We start from the raw sequence: 14568 nt of genomic DNA, 5'->3' as shown, positions 1-14568 counted from the left end.
TTTGTAGCGCATGCCAGGCAGGGAAGCAAGTTGGAGTCCATCATCCACACAAGAACATCATGACGACCGACAGGCCGCTTGAGCTACTCCACATGGATCTATTCGGCCCGATTGCTTACATAAGCATCGGCGGGAGTAAGTATTGTCTTGTAATAGTGGATGATTATACTCGCTTCACTTGGGAATTCTTTTTACAGGAAAAATCTCAAACCCAAGAGACCTTAAAGGGATTCTTGAGACAGGCTCAAAATGAGTTCGGATTAAGGATCAAGAAAATAAGAAGCGACAACGGGACGGAGTTCAAGAGCTCTCAAATTGAAGGCTTCCTTGAGGAGGAGGGCATCAAGCATGAGTTCTCCTCTCCCTACACGCCTCAACAAAATGGTGTGGTGGAGAGGAAGAATCGAACTCTATTGGACATGGCAAGAACCATGCTTGATGAGTACAAGACACCGGACCGGTTTTGGGCCGAAGCGGTCAACACCGCCTGCTTCGCCATCAACCGGTTATATCTTCACCGAATCCTCAAGAAGACATCATATGAACTCCTAACCGGTAAAAAGCCCAACATTTCATACTTTAGAGTTTTTGGTAGCAAATGCTTTATTCTTGTTAAAAGAGGTAGAAAATCAAAATTTGCACCTAAAACTATAGAAGGCTTTTTACTAGGATATGACTCAAACACAAGGGCATATAGAGTCTTTAACAAGTCCACTGGACTAGTTGAAGTCTCATGTGACGTTGTGTTTGATGAAACTAACGGCTCTCAAGTAGAGCAAGTTGATCTTGATGAGATAGGTGAAGAACAGGCTCCATGCATAGCGCTAAGGAACATGTCCATTGGGGATGTGTGTCCTAAGGAATCCGAAGAGCCTCCACATGCACAAGATCAACCATCCTCCTCCACGCAAGCATCTCCACCAACTCAAAATGAGGATGAAGCTCAAGTTGATGAAGGACAAAATCAAGAAGATGAGCCACCTCAAGATGATGGCAATGATCAAGGGGGAGATGCAATTGATCAAGAAAAGGAGGATGAGGAAGAACCAAGACCGCCACACCCAAGAGTCCACCAAGCAATACAGCGAGATCACCCCGTCGACACCATCCTCGGCGACATTCATAAGGGGGTAACCACTCGATCTCGTGTTGCACACTTTTGTGAACATTACTCTTTTGTTTCCTCTATTGAGCCACACAGGGTAGAGGAAGCACTACAAGATTCGGATTGGGTGGTGGCGATGCAAGAGGAGCTCAACAACTTCACGAGGAATGAGGTATGGCACTTGGTTCCACGTCCTAACCAAAATGTTGTAGGAACCAAATGGGTCTTCCGCAACAAGCAAGATGAGCATGGTGTGGTGACAAGGAACAAAGCTCGACTCGTGGCCAAAGGGTATTCACAAGTCGAAGGTTTGGATTTCGGTGAAACCTATGCACCCGTAGCTAGGCTTGAGTCAATTCGCATATTATTGGCCTATGCTACTTACCATGGCTTTAAGCTCTATCAAATGGACGTGAAAAGTGCCTTCCTCAACGGACCGATCAAGGAAGAGGTCTATGTTGAGCAACCTCCCGGCTTTGAAGACAGTGAGTATCCTAACCATGTTTATAGGCTCTCTAAGGCGCTTTATGGGCTCAAGCAAGCCCCAAGAGCATGGTATGAATGCCTTAGAGATTTCCTTATTGCTAATGGCTTCAAAGTCGGCAAGGCCGATCCTACACTCTTTACTAAAACTCTTGAAAATGACTTGTTTGTATGCCAAATTTATGTTGATGATATTATATTTGGGTCTACTAACGAGTCTACATGTGAAGAGTTTAGTAGGATCATGACACAGAAATTCGAGATGTCAATGATGGGGGAGTTGAAGTATTTTCTAGGATTCCAAGTCAAGCAACTCCAAGAGGGCACCTTCATTAGCCAAACGAAGTACACTCAAGAAATTCTAACCAAGTTTGGGATGAAGGATGCCAAACCCATCAAGACACCTATGGGAACTAATGGGCATCTCGACCTCGACACGGGAGGTAAGTCCGTGGATCAAAAGGTATACCGGTCGATGATTGGTTCATTGCTTTATTTATGTGCATCTCGACCGGACATTATGCTTTCCGTTTGCATGTGTGCAAGATTCCAATCCGACCCTAAGGAATCCCACCTTACAGCCGTAAAACGAATCTTGAGATATTTGGCTTACACACCTAAGTTTGGGCTTTGGTACCCTCGCGGATCCACGTTTGATTTGATTGGTTATTCGGATGCCGATTGGGCGGGGTGCAAAATTAATAGGAAGAGCACATCGGGGACTTGCCAGTTCTTGGGAAGATCCTTGGTGTCTTGGGCTTCAAAGAAGCAAAATTCGGTCGCTCTTTCCACCGCCGAAGCCGAGTACATTGCCGCAGGTCATTGTTGCGCGCAATTGCTTTGGATGAGGCAAACCCTGCGGGACTATGGTTACAAATTAACCAAAGTCCCTTTGCTATGTGATAATGAGAGTGCAATCAAAATAGCCGACAATCCCGTCGAGCATAGCCGCACTAAGCACATAGCCATTCGGTATCATTTTCTTAGGGATCACCAACAAAAGGGGGATATCGAGATTTCTTACATTAATACTAAAGATCAATTAGCCGATATCTTTACCAAGCCACTTGATGAACAATCTTTTACCAGACTTAGGCATGAGCTCAATATTCTTGATTCTAGAAATTTCTTTTGCTAGCTTGCACACATAGCTCATTCGAATACCTTTGATCATATCTCTTTTATATGCTATGACTAATGTGTTTTCAAGTCTATTTCAAACCAAGTCATAGGTATATTGAAAGGGAATTGGAGTCTTCGGCGAAGACAAAGGCTTCCACTCCGTAACTCATCCTTCGCTATCACTCCAACTATCTCTCTACTCTTTGGGGGAGAAATGAGCATCAAAGAAAAGGACTTCATCTTTGGTATAATCTTAACTCGTTTACTTATGACCAAAGGGGAAGAAATTACCACAAGGGCTCTAATGATTCCGTTTTTGGCGATTCATGCCAAAAAGGGGGAGAAATGAGCCCAAAGCAAAAGGACCGCACCACCACCAATTTCAAAAACTTAGTGCTTTCCAAAAGTATTTATCAATAGGTATCCTATTGTGTTCAAAAGGGGGAGAAAGTAGTATTTCAAAAATGGTATATCAAAACCTTCTTGAACACTAAGAGGTGGATCTCTTTTAGGGGGAGTTTTGTTTAGTCAAAGGAAAAGCATTTGAAACAGGGGGAGAAAATTTCAAATCTTGAAAATGCTTTTGCAAACTCTTATTCATTTACCTTTGACTATTTGCAAAAGATCTTTGAAATGGATTTACAAAAGGATTTGCAAAAACAAAACATGAGGTGCAAACGTGGTCCAAAATGCTAAATAAGAAAGAAACATTCCATGCATATCTTGTAAGTAGTTTCATTGGCTCAATTCCAAGCAACCTTTACACTTACATTATGCAAACTAGTTCAATTATGCACTTCTATATTTGCTTTGGTTTGTGTTGGCATCAATCACCAAAAAGGGGGAGATTGAAAGGGAATTAGGCTTTCACCTAGTTCCCAAATAATTTTGGTGGTTGAATTGCCCAACGCAAATCTTTGGACTAACTAGTTTGCCCAAGTGTATAGATTATACAGGTGTTAAAGGTTCACATTCAGTCAATAAAAAGACCAAGTGTTGGATTCAACAAAGGAGCAATGAGGCAACCGAGGGCACCTCTGGCTGGAGGCACCGGACTGTCCGGTGTGCACCGGACAGTGTCCGGTGCGCCCAGAGGACGCCAACTCAAACTCTTCGCCCTCGGGAATTCTCGGAAGCCGGCGCGCTATAATTCACCGGACTGTCCGGTGTGCACCGGACATGTCCGGTGCTCCAAGGAAGCGCGGTCTCCGGAACTCGCCAGCCTCGGGTTCGCGCGGCAGCCGCTCCGCTAAAATTCACCGGACTGTCCGGTGTGCACCGGACTGTCCGGTGTGCCAGCGGAGCAACGGCTCCCTGCGGTGCATTTAATGCGCGCGCAGCGCGCGCAGACGTCAGGCACGCCCATATCGGTGCACCGGACATCAAACAGTACATGTCCGGTGTGCACCGGACACCCAGGCGGGCCCACAAGTCAGAAGCTCCAACGGCTAGAATCCAACGGCAGTGATGACGTGGCAGGGGCACCGGACTGTCCGGTGCGCCATCGAACAGACAGGCTCCCAACGGCCACATTTGGTGGTTGGGGCTATAAATACCCCAACCACCCCACCATTCATTGCATCCAAGTTTTTCCACTTCCCAACTACTACAAGAGCTAGGCATTCAATTCTAGACACATTCAAAGAGATCAAATCCTCTCCAATTCCACATAAAACCCTAGTGATTAGTGAGAGTGATTTGCCGTGTTCATTTGAGCTCTTGCGCTTGGATTGCTTCTTTTCTTTCTCACTTGTTCTTGTGATCAAAACTCCATTGTAATCAAGGCAAAAGGCACCAATTGTGTGGTGGCCCTTGCGGGGAAGTTTTGTTCCCGGCTTTGATTTGAGAAGAGAAGCTCACTCGGTCCGAGGGACCGTTTGAGAGAGGGAAGGGTTGAAAGAGACCCGGCCTTTGTGGCCTCCTCAACGGGGAGTAGGTTTGAGAGAACCGAACCTCGGTAAAACAAATCCGTGTGTCACCCTTCATTATTTGCTCGCGATTTGTTTTGCGCCCCCTCTCGCGGACTCGTTTATATTTCTAACGCTAACCCGGCTTGTAGTTGTGTTTATATTTGTAAATTTCAGTTTCGCCCTATTCACCCCCCCCTCTAGGCGACTATCAAGCTGGACAGTGTGATGGTTCCGTCGTTGGATGCGGTGCCCAGAATAACCCGAGAGTCGCTGACATTGGCAACAACCATGAGGTCCCCTGCTTAACGATGGACAACGCATTGCAGTCGCTCTGGACCGATTCCAAGCGGCGGCTGCGTCGGAGTTTGTCATACACAGCGACTCATGCGGCCACGTAAGACTGCTTCCAGAGGTCGAACTAGCAGTCGTCAAACTTCTTCTCGTCGTCGATGAGCGATGCCAACGCGAGCGCCTCCTGCTAGTGGTGTTTGTTCAGGGTTTCCAAGCAAGAAACATGGATTCATCCTTGGTGTTGGTTTATGAAAATGACTCACAAGTCAGATCCATGGAAAAAATATTATGGAGAATAAATGCCACGCATGCAAAAAAATAATTTAAGTTGAAAACATCATTCAAACAAAATAAATTGCATGCAATGCTCCTCTTTAAATACTACTCATTATATCTAAAATATAATTCAAGAATCTCGGTGATATTTATCTACTACTACGCATTGTGCAAGGGTAGTAGGATAGCCTTGGAGAGAGATGTAGTAGATATTTTCATGTCATAGATGTAGACATAAACACATGTGGTGTAACGGTAGCTACTGCTCGCATTTGTTTGAGAGGTCACGGGTTCGAATCCCATTGGGGTCATTTGTGTTTTTTAATTTTAGCTAGACGTGGGTTGTACGCGAGAATGAGAATGAGAATGGGCTTTGCGGGGAGGAGGGAATGAGAAAGGCAGAATAGGAAATGAAAGAACATGAGAATGGGCTGTGCGGGAAGGAGGGAATGAGAAAGGAAAAATCTTAAGATTTTTATTGTTGTCTGCTCTCCATATAATATTTTTTATCTGGCTAACTGATGTTATTGTTTACTTCATCCAATATGTCTTGGTACAAGGCCAATCAAGTAAGCGATTAGAAGAGAGTTCACAAGAACTAACTGAACGAACATATATTATAGAATGCATAATTCCACCATACAGAGACCAAATAAGAGAAAGTTTATGAGCTCAAATTTCTAAAATAAGTCACATGAACTCAAACATATAAAAAAAAGATATATCAAAATATGGAGTGGTTTCTAAAGTCAGGCATCAATAAAAACTGGATGTGCTCCATATAACTTATGCTACTTCGTAGCAATTACTAACGTTTAAAACCAACAAATAACCTTTCATTTTACTGTTAGTGTGACAAACCGTTGTTGCTCCATGTAATTTAGTAACCTCAAACACCATGGAGTCCATTGCGCCAATGTGCTCTTAGAACCGACATAATGCTTGCAAGAGCCAAGAACGTTGTGTCGTGCCTGGGCTGCAGCCTCGGCCCATAGTGCTGGTCCGGTCTAACACGATTATATTTTTTATTTTAAAAAATGTGTATACATATATACAATTTTGTCGGCGTTTCGAGACCGGGGGGTCCCTGGGCCGACAAGTGAATGTCGACGCGTGCCCCAGCCCAGATGGGTCGAGCGCGAGGGCGAGCGCGAAGGGGGGAGAGCGAGGCGGCCGGAGACCGGCGTGAGAGAGGTGAGAATCCCGCGGCCTTCGTGTTCGTCCTGCGCCCAGGTCGGGTGCGCTTGCAGTAGGGGGTTACAAGTGTCCACGCGGGAGAGGGAGCGAGCGGCCCCAAGCGAGCGCCTGTCCCGTCCTCGTCCCCACGCGGCCAACCCTCTCTAAGAGGGTCCTGGTCCTTCCTTTTATAGGCGTAAGGAGAGGATCCAGGTGTACAATGGGGGATGTAGCGGAGTGCTACGTGTCTAGCGGAGGAGAGCTAGCGCCCTAAGTACATGCCGTTGTGGCAGCCGGAGAGATTTTGGCACCCAGCTGGTGTGATGTCGTGGCCGTCGGAGGAGCGATGGAGCCTGGCGGAGGGACAGCTGTCGGAGCGGTCGAGTCCTTGCTGATGTCCTCTTGCTTCCGTAAGGGGGCTAAGAGCCACCGCCGTCACAGGGTACGCGGGGCGCCATCATTGCCTATCCGGCGGAGCTAGCCAGATGGGACGCCGGTCTCGTTCCCTGCGACCCGAGTCAGCTCGGGGTAGGGTGATGATGGCGCCTCCTATTGACATGGCTGGTCTACGCCCTAGGTTGGGTGATGTGGAAGCTCCTCCGAGGCCGAGGTCGAGTCTGTCTTCCGTGGTCGAGGTCGAGTCCGAGCCCCTGGGTCGGGCGAGGCGGAGTTCATCGTCTTCTGGGACTTAGCCCGAGTCCGAGCCCTGGGTCGGGCGGAGCGGAGTTTGCCGTCTTCCGGGACTTAGCCCGAGTCCGAGCCCTGGGTCGGGCGGAGCGGAGTTCGCCGTCTTCCGGGACTTAGCCCGAGTCCGAGCCCTGGGTCGGGCGGAGCGGAGTTCGCCGTCTTCCGGGACTTAGCCCGAGTCCGAGCCCTGGGTCGGGCGGAGCGGAGTTCGCCGTCTTCCAGGACTTAGCCCGAGTCCGAGCCCTGGGTTGGGCGGAGCGGAGCTTCCTATGATGCCTTAGCAAGGGCCTGACTGCCTGTCAGTCTCACTCTGTCAAGTGGCACCGCAGTCGGAGTGGCGCAGGCGGCGCTGTCCTCCTGCCAGATCGGTCAGTGGAGCGGCGAAGTGACGGCGGTCACTTCGGCTCTGCCGGCTGGGGGGCGCGCGTCAGGATAAAGGTGTCAGGCCACCTTTGCATTAAATGCTCGATTTGGTCGGTTGGTGCGGCGATTTGGTCAGGGTTGCTTCTTAGCGAAGGCAGGGCCTCGGGCGAGCCGGAAATATGTTCGCCGTTGGAGGGGGGCCTCGGGCGAGACGGAAATCCTCCGGGGTCGGCTGCCCTTGTCCGAGGCTAGGCTCGGGCGAGGCGTGATCGAGTTCCTCGAATGGACTGATCCCTGACTTAATCGCGCCCATCAGGCCTTTGCAGCTTCATGCTGATGGGGGTTACCAGCTGAGAATTAGGAGCCTTGAGGGTACCCCTAATTATGGTCCCCGACAGTAGCCCCCGAGCCTCGAAGGGAGTGTTAGCACTCGCTTGGAGGCTTTCGTCGCACTTTTTTGCAAGGGGACCAGCCTTTCTCGGTTGCGTTTTGTTCCGGTGGGTGCGCGCGAGCGCACCCGCCGGGTGTAGCCCCCGAGGCCTCGGAGGAGTGGTTTCACTCCTTCGAGGTCTTAATGCCTCGCGTAATGCTTCGGCTGGTCTGGTTGTTCCCTCATGCGAGCTGGCCGTAGCCCGAGTGTACGGTCGGGTCCCAAGTTCTCGGGCTAGTATGTTGACGCTGTCAACGGTTCGGCCGGAGCCGGGTTTGCGAGAGCAGCCCCCGAGCCTCTGCACAGGGCGAGAGGGCGATCAGGGACAGACTCGGCTTTTTTACATACGCCCCTGCGTCGCCTTTCCGCAAGGAGGAGGGGGGAAAGCGCCATGTTGCCCTCGATGGGCGCCGAACATGGTGTCTCCGGTGAGCTACAAGCGGGTAATCCGAGTGGACGTCCGTGCCCCGTTCGTTAGGGGTCGGCTAGGGGCCCAGAGGCACGCCCAAAAGTACCTGCGGGTGATCTACCGGACCCGGTCCCCTGGCGACGGGGTCCGAGGGCTCGATGCCTCCCTCGGATGGGATTCCGTTACAAGATCGTTCCCGCTGGTCTCGGAAATGTCCTAGGGTACCTCGGGAGCGCAGCCCGAGCCTTGGTTATGTATCGAACGTACCCATGGTCATCCCTCGCTCGGCATCTGAGGCGGCTGTGAACCCTTCGGGGGCCAGCCTTCGAACCCCTGATCAGTAATGGGCGCGGAGCCCGAATAGCCTGAGGCGGCCGTGGAACCCTTCCGAGGGGCCGGCCTTCGAACCTCTGACCAGTAGTGGGGGTAGGGCCCACGCGATCTGAGGCGGCTGTCGAACCCTTCCGGGGGGCCAGCCTTCGAACCTCTGATCAGTAGGGAGGCTCGGAGCCTGGTTCCTTCACGGGGAAGGATCCTTTTCGGGGGTATCCCCCTTTCCTGGTCCCTGTTGCAAGAGAGAGAAAGAGGAAAAAGGAAAAGGATACGAAATCGAACGACGCGACGTACCCTTTTTGAGGCGGTTATTATGGCGAAGGCGAAGCGTCGCCTGCTTCTCCTGCCAGAGGCGTCGCCTGTCCCGTCGCGGAGTTAATGCGACGGGGCGAGTGGTTGGCTCGAAAAGGAAACCTGGTTGGCCGGAGCCCAGCCGGGTCGTCCGTTAGCGGGACCGACGCCGGAGTTGACCAGCCGAGGCCTCGGGTCGGGCTGGCGCCCTTGGAAGACGGTTGGCCGAGGCCCCGGGGTGACCGGCCGAGCCGCCTGCTCGGGCCGAATTCTCGGAGAAGACCCTGGCAGCGATCGCCCGGGCGTGGCGACGACGCCGTCCTTTAGAGTGGAGGACCTTGGATTGCGTCGCCGTCCGAGGCTAGGTCGGACCTCGCCGAAGGTGTCGTCGATGCCGAGGGTGTTGCCGGCCCCTTCCGGCGTCAAGACCTGAGCCTGCAGGATCGGATCGTCTTGTAGCGTGTGTTTCCTGCGGCCGCCGAGGCCAAAACACACCCTCGCTGTATTGTAAAGTTGCGTCTCATTTCCTCTTGTTTCGAGTATCCGGACTTTTTTTTGTCGGTAACAGGGATGTTTGTGCGAGCGAGAGTTGCTTCTCGCGGAAGGTGACGAGTGAGGTATCCGTATCCCGGAGGCGTAGGAGTCCCTCGGCTCGGTCGGCCTTGCCGCTTACGCGCACTCTTACCCGTCCATGGGGCTCTGTCACCGACGCAGTCGAGAGGGCTCGAAGGATCGCTTCGGCAGAAGAGCTTCCGATCGTGAAGACTTGTTCGGTCCGCGGAATCACTTATCCGAACGTGAGTTACTTATCGCAGAAGGTGATGAGTGAGGTATCCGTATCCCGGAGGCGTAGGAGTTCCTCGGCTCGGTCAGCCTTGGCTGCTTACGTGTACTCCGTCGTTTTCAGGATCCACTTTTCGAAGTAGTCAAAAAGCACGAAAGATATTCTGGCAGAAAAGATCTTTCTTCGAGGAAAATTTCGACGCAGAGGGGGTTCCCCCCTTTTAGCCCCCGAGGGAGGGTCGGGCTTTGCCGAGGCGAGGCCGACCCTTCCTTGATGACTAAACTTTGCGTGGGTGCGAGGTATATGAACAACTTGAAAACATCTTAAGGGTAGAAGCGACGTACATGTTTGATGTTCCAAGCGTTGCCGTAGACCTCGCCTTGACTGTTGGCCAGCTTGTACGTTCCGGGCTTCAGAACCTTGGCGATGACGAACGGTCCCTCCCAGGGGGGCGTGAGCTTGTGCCACCCTCGGGCGTCTTGTCGCAGCCGAAGCACCAGGTCGCCCACCTGGAGGTCTCGGGACCGGACCCCTCGGGCGTGGTAGCGTCGCAGGGACTGCTGGTACCGCGTCGATTGTAGTAAGGCCTTGTCCCGAGCCTCCTCCAGCTGGTCCAGTGAGTCTTCTCGGCTAGCTTGGATGCTTTGATCGCTGTAGGCCCTTGTCCTCGGGGAGCCGTATTCCAGGTCTGTGGGCAAGACGGCCTCGGCCCCGTAGACTAGGAAGAACGGCGTGAAACCCGTGGCTCGGCTCGACGTTGTCCTCAGGCTCCAGACCACCGAGGGGAGTTCCTTCATCCATCGCTTGTCGAACTTGTTGAGGTCGTTGTAGATCCGAGGCTTGAGCCCCTGTAGAATCATGTCGTTGGCACGCTCTACTTGCCCATTTGACATGGGATGAGCCTCGGCGGCCCAGTCCACCCGGATGTGGTGATCCTCGCAGAAGTCTAAGAACTTTCTGCCGGTGAACTGGGCGCTGTTGTCGGTGATGATGGAGTTCGGGACCCCGAAGCGATGGATGATGTTGGTGAAGAACGCCACCGCCTGCTCGGACCCGATGCTGTTCAGAGGTCGGACCTCGATCCACTTGGAGAATTTGTCGATGGCGACCAGCAGGTGCGTGTAGCCCCCGGGTGCCTTCTGCAAGGGGCCAACGAGATCCAGACCCCACACAGCGAAAGGCCTGGTGATGGGTATCGTCTGCAGAGCCTGAGCGGGCAGGTGGGTCTGCCTCGCGTAGAATTGACACCCTTCGTAGGTGCGGACAATTCTAGTGGCGTCAGCCACCGCCGTCGGCCAGTAGAAGCCTTGTCGGAAAGCATTCCCGACAAGGGCTCGAGGCGCTGCGTGATGGCCGCAAGCCCCCGAGTGTATCTCTCGCAGGAGTTCCTGACCTTCGGCGACGGAGATGCATCGCTGGAGGATGCCTGAGGGGCTGCAGTGGTAGAGCTCCTTCTCATCGCCCAGCAAGACGAACGACTTGGCGCGTCGCGCCACCCGTCGAGCCTCGGCTCGGTCGAGGGGTAGCTCTCCTTGGCGGAGATATTGCAGGTACGGGGTCTGCCAGTTTCGATCAGGAGTGACCCCGCTTCGCTCCTCCTCGACGCGCAGTGCCTCACCCTCGGGGGCCGAGGGTACCTCGGGCTGATCCGAGGGCGCCTCGGGCCGAGCTGAGGATGCCTCGGGCTGGGCCGAGGGTACCTCGGGCTGGGCCGAGGGCGCCTCAGGCTCGGGCGTGTCGTCGATCTTGACGGAGGGTTGATGCAGATCCCGGGAGAAGACGTCCGGGGGAACCGTTGTTCGCCCCGAGGCTATTTTAGCCAGCTCGTCCGCAGTCTCGTTGTAGCGCCGGGCGATGTGGTTAAGCTCGAGCCCGTAGAACTTGTCCTCCAAGCGCCGAACCTCATCGCTGTAGGCCTCCATCTTCGGGTCGCGACAGTGGGAGTTCTTCATGACTTGGTCGATGACGAGCTGCGAGTCACCGCGGGCATCGAGGCGTCGGACCCCTAGCTCGATGGCGATCCGCAACCCGTTGACCAGAGCCTCGTACTCAGCCACATTGTTGGACGCCGGGAAATGGAGGCGTAGCGCATAGCGTAGGTGTTTCCCGAGGGGCGAGATGAAGAGCAGGCCTGCGCCGGCCCCTGTCTTCATCAATGACCCGTCGAAAAACATGGTCCAGAGCTCCGGTTGGATCGGAGCCGTCGGTAATTGGGTGTCGACCCATTCGGCCACGAAGTCCTCCAAAACCTGGGACTTGATGGCCTTCCGAGGGGCGAACGAGATTGTCTCGCCCATGATTTCCACTGCCCACTTTGCAATCCTACCCGAGGCCTCTCGGCACTGGATGATCTCCCCCAGGGGGAAGGATGACACCACAGTTACCGGATGAGACTCGAAGTAGTGTCGCAACTTCCGTCGTGTCAGGATCACTGCATACAGCAGCTTCTGAACTTGTGGGTAGCGGATCTTGGTTTTGGACAGTACCTCGCTGACGAAGTAAACTGGCCTCTGAACGGGCAATACATGCCCCTCTTCTTGCCTCTCGACCACAATCGCGGCGCTAACCACCTGAGTGGTCGCGGCGACGTAGACCAAGAGGGCTTCTCCGTCAGCCGGAGGCACCAAGATAGGCGCCTTTGTGAGGAGCGCCTTCAGGTTCCCGAGAGCTTCCTCGGCCTCAGGGGTCCAAGTGAAGCACTCGGCCTTCCATAAGAGACTGTACAGTGGTAGACCTCTTTCGCCGAGGCGTGAGATGAAGCGGCTCAGAGCCGCGAGACATCCCATAACCCTCTGTACGCCTTTCAAGTCCTTGATGGGCCCCATGCTGGTGATGGCTGCGATCTTCTCCGGGTTGGCTTCGATGCCCCACTCGGAGACGATGAACCCCAAGAGCATGCCTCGGGGCACCCCAAAGACGCACTTCTCGGGATTGAGCTTGACGCCTTTCGCCTTGAGACATCAGAATGTCACTTCAAGGTCGGAAAGGAGGTCGGAAGCTTTCCTCGTCTTGACTACGATGTCATCGACATAGGCCTCGACCGTGCGGCCAATGTGTTCGCCGAACACATGGTTCATGCACCGCTGGTACGTCGCGCCCGCATTCCTCAAGCCGAACGACATGGTGACATAGCAGTACATGCCAAAGGGTGTGATGAAAGAAGTCGCGAGCTGGTCGGACTCTTTCATCCTGATTTGGTGATACCCTGAGTAGGCATCGAGGAAAGATAGGGTTTCGCACCCAGCAGTGGAATCCACGATTTGATCGATGCGAGGCAGAGGGTAGGGAACCTTCGGACATGCTTTGTTGAGACTAGTGTAGTCTACACACATCCGCCATTTCCCCCCTTTCTTTCTCACAAGCACAGGGTTGGCAAGCCATTCGGGATGGAATACCTCTTTGATGAACCCTGCCGCCATTAGCTTGTGGATCTCCTCGCCTATGGCTTTGCGCTTCTCCTTGTCAAATCGGCGCAGAGGCTGCTTGACGGGTCGGGCTCCGGCTCGAATGTCCAGCGAGTGCTCGGCGACATCCCTCGGTATGCCGGGCATGTCCGAGGGACCCCACGCGAAGACGTCGGCGTTCGCGCGGAGAAAGTCGACGAGCACTGCTTCCTATTTGGGATCGAGCCCGGAGCCGATCCGGATCGGCTTGGAGGCGTCGCCGCTGGGGTCGAGGGGGACGGCCTTAACCGTCTCCACTGGCTCGAAGTTGCCGGCATGACGTTTCACGTCTGGCACATCTTTAGAGAGGCTTTCCAGGTCGGCAATGAGGGCCTCGGACTCGGCGAGGGCCTCGGCGTACTCCACGCACTCCACGTCGCATTCGAACGCGTGTTTGTACGTGGGGCCGACGGTGATGACCCCGTTGGGGCCCGGCATCTTGAGCTTCAGGTAGGTGTAGTTGGGGACGACCATGAACTTCGCGTAGCATGGTCTTCCCAGTACCGCGTGGTAGGTTCCTCGGAACCCAACCACCTCGAACGTTAGGGTCTCCCTTCGGAAGTTGGAGGGTGTTCCGAAGCAGACGGGAAGGTCGAGTTGTCCGAGGGGCTGGACGCGCTTCCCAGGAATGATCCCATGGAAGGGCGCAGCGCCTGCTCGGACGGAGGACAGATCGACACGCAGGAGCCCGAGGGTCTCGGCGTAGATGATGTTGAGGCTGCTGCCTCCGTCCATGAGGACCTTGGTGAGCCTGACGTCGCCGATGACGGGGTCGACGACGAGCGGGTATTTCCCCGGGCTCGACACGTGGTCGGGTGGTCGGCTTGGTCGAAGGTGATGGGCTTGTCGGACCAGTCTAGGTAGACTGGCGCCGCCACCTTCACCGCGCAGACCTCCCGGCGCTCTTGCTTGCGGTGCCGAGCCGAGGTATTCGCCGCTTGCCCACCGTAGATCATGAAGCAGTCGCGGACCTCGGGGAACTCTCCTGCTTGGTGATCTTCCTTCTTGTCGTCGTCGCGGGCCCTGCCACCCTCCGCGGGTGGCCCGACCCTGTGGAAGTGGCGCCGAAGCATGACGCACTCCTCAAGGGTGTGCTTGACGGGCCCCTGGTGATAGGGGCACGGCTCCTTGAGCATCTTGTCGAAGAGGTTGGCACCTCCGGGGGGTTTCCGAGGGTTCTTGTACTCGGCGGCGGCGACAAGGTCCGCGTCGGCGGCGTCGCGTTTCGCTTGCGACTTCTTCTTGCCTTTCTTCTTGGCGCCGCGCTGAGCCGACGCCTCGGGAGCATCTTCCGATGGGCGGCCCTAGGGCTACTTGTCCTTTCGGAAGATAGCCTCGACCGCTTCCTGGCCGGAGGCGAACTTGGTGGCGATGTCCATCAGCTCGCTCGCCCTGGTGGGGGTCTTGCGACCTAGCTTGCTCACCAGGTCGCGGCAGGTGGTGCCGGCAAGGAACGCGCCGATGA

This window comes from Zea mays, chromosome 10 (genome assembly GCF_902167145.1).
Source record: "Zea mays cultivar B73 chromosome 10, Zm-B73-REFERENCE-NAM-5.0, whole genome shotgun sequence".
In the NCBI taxonomy this organism is placed as follows: domain Eukaryota; kingdom Viridiplantae; phylum Streptophyta; class Magnoliopsida; order Poales; family Poaceae; genus Zea; species Zea mays.
Note: the sequence above shows the minus strand (reverse complement) of the source record.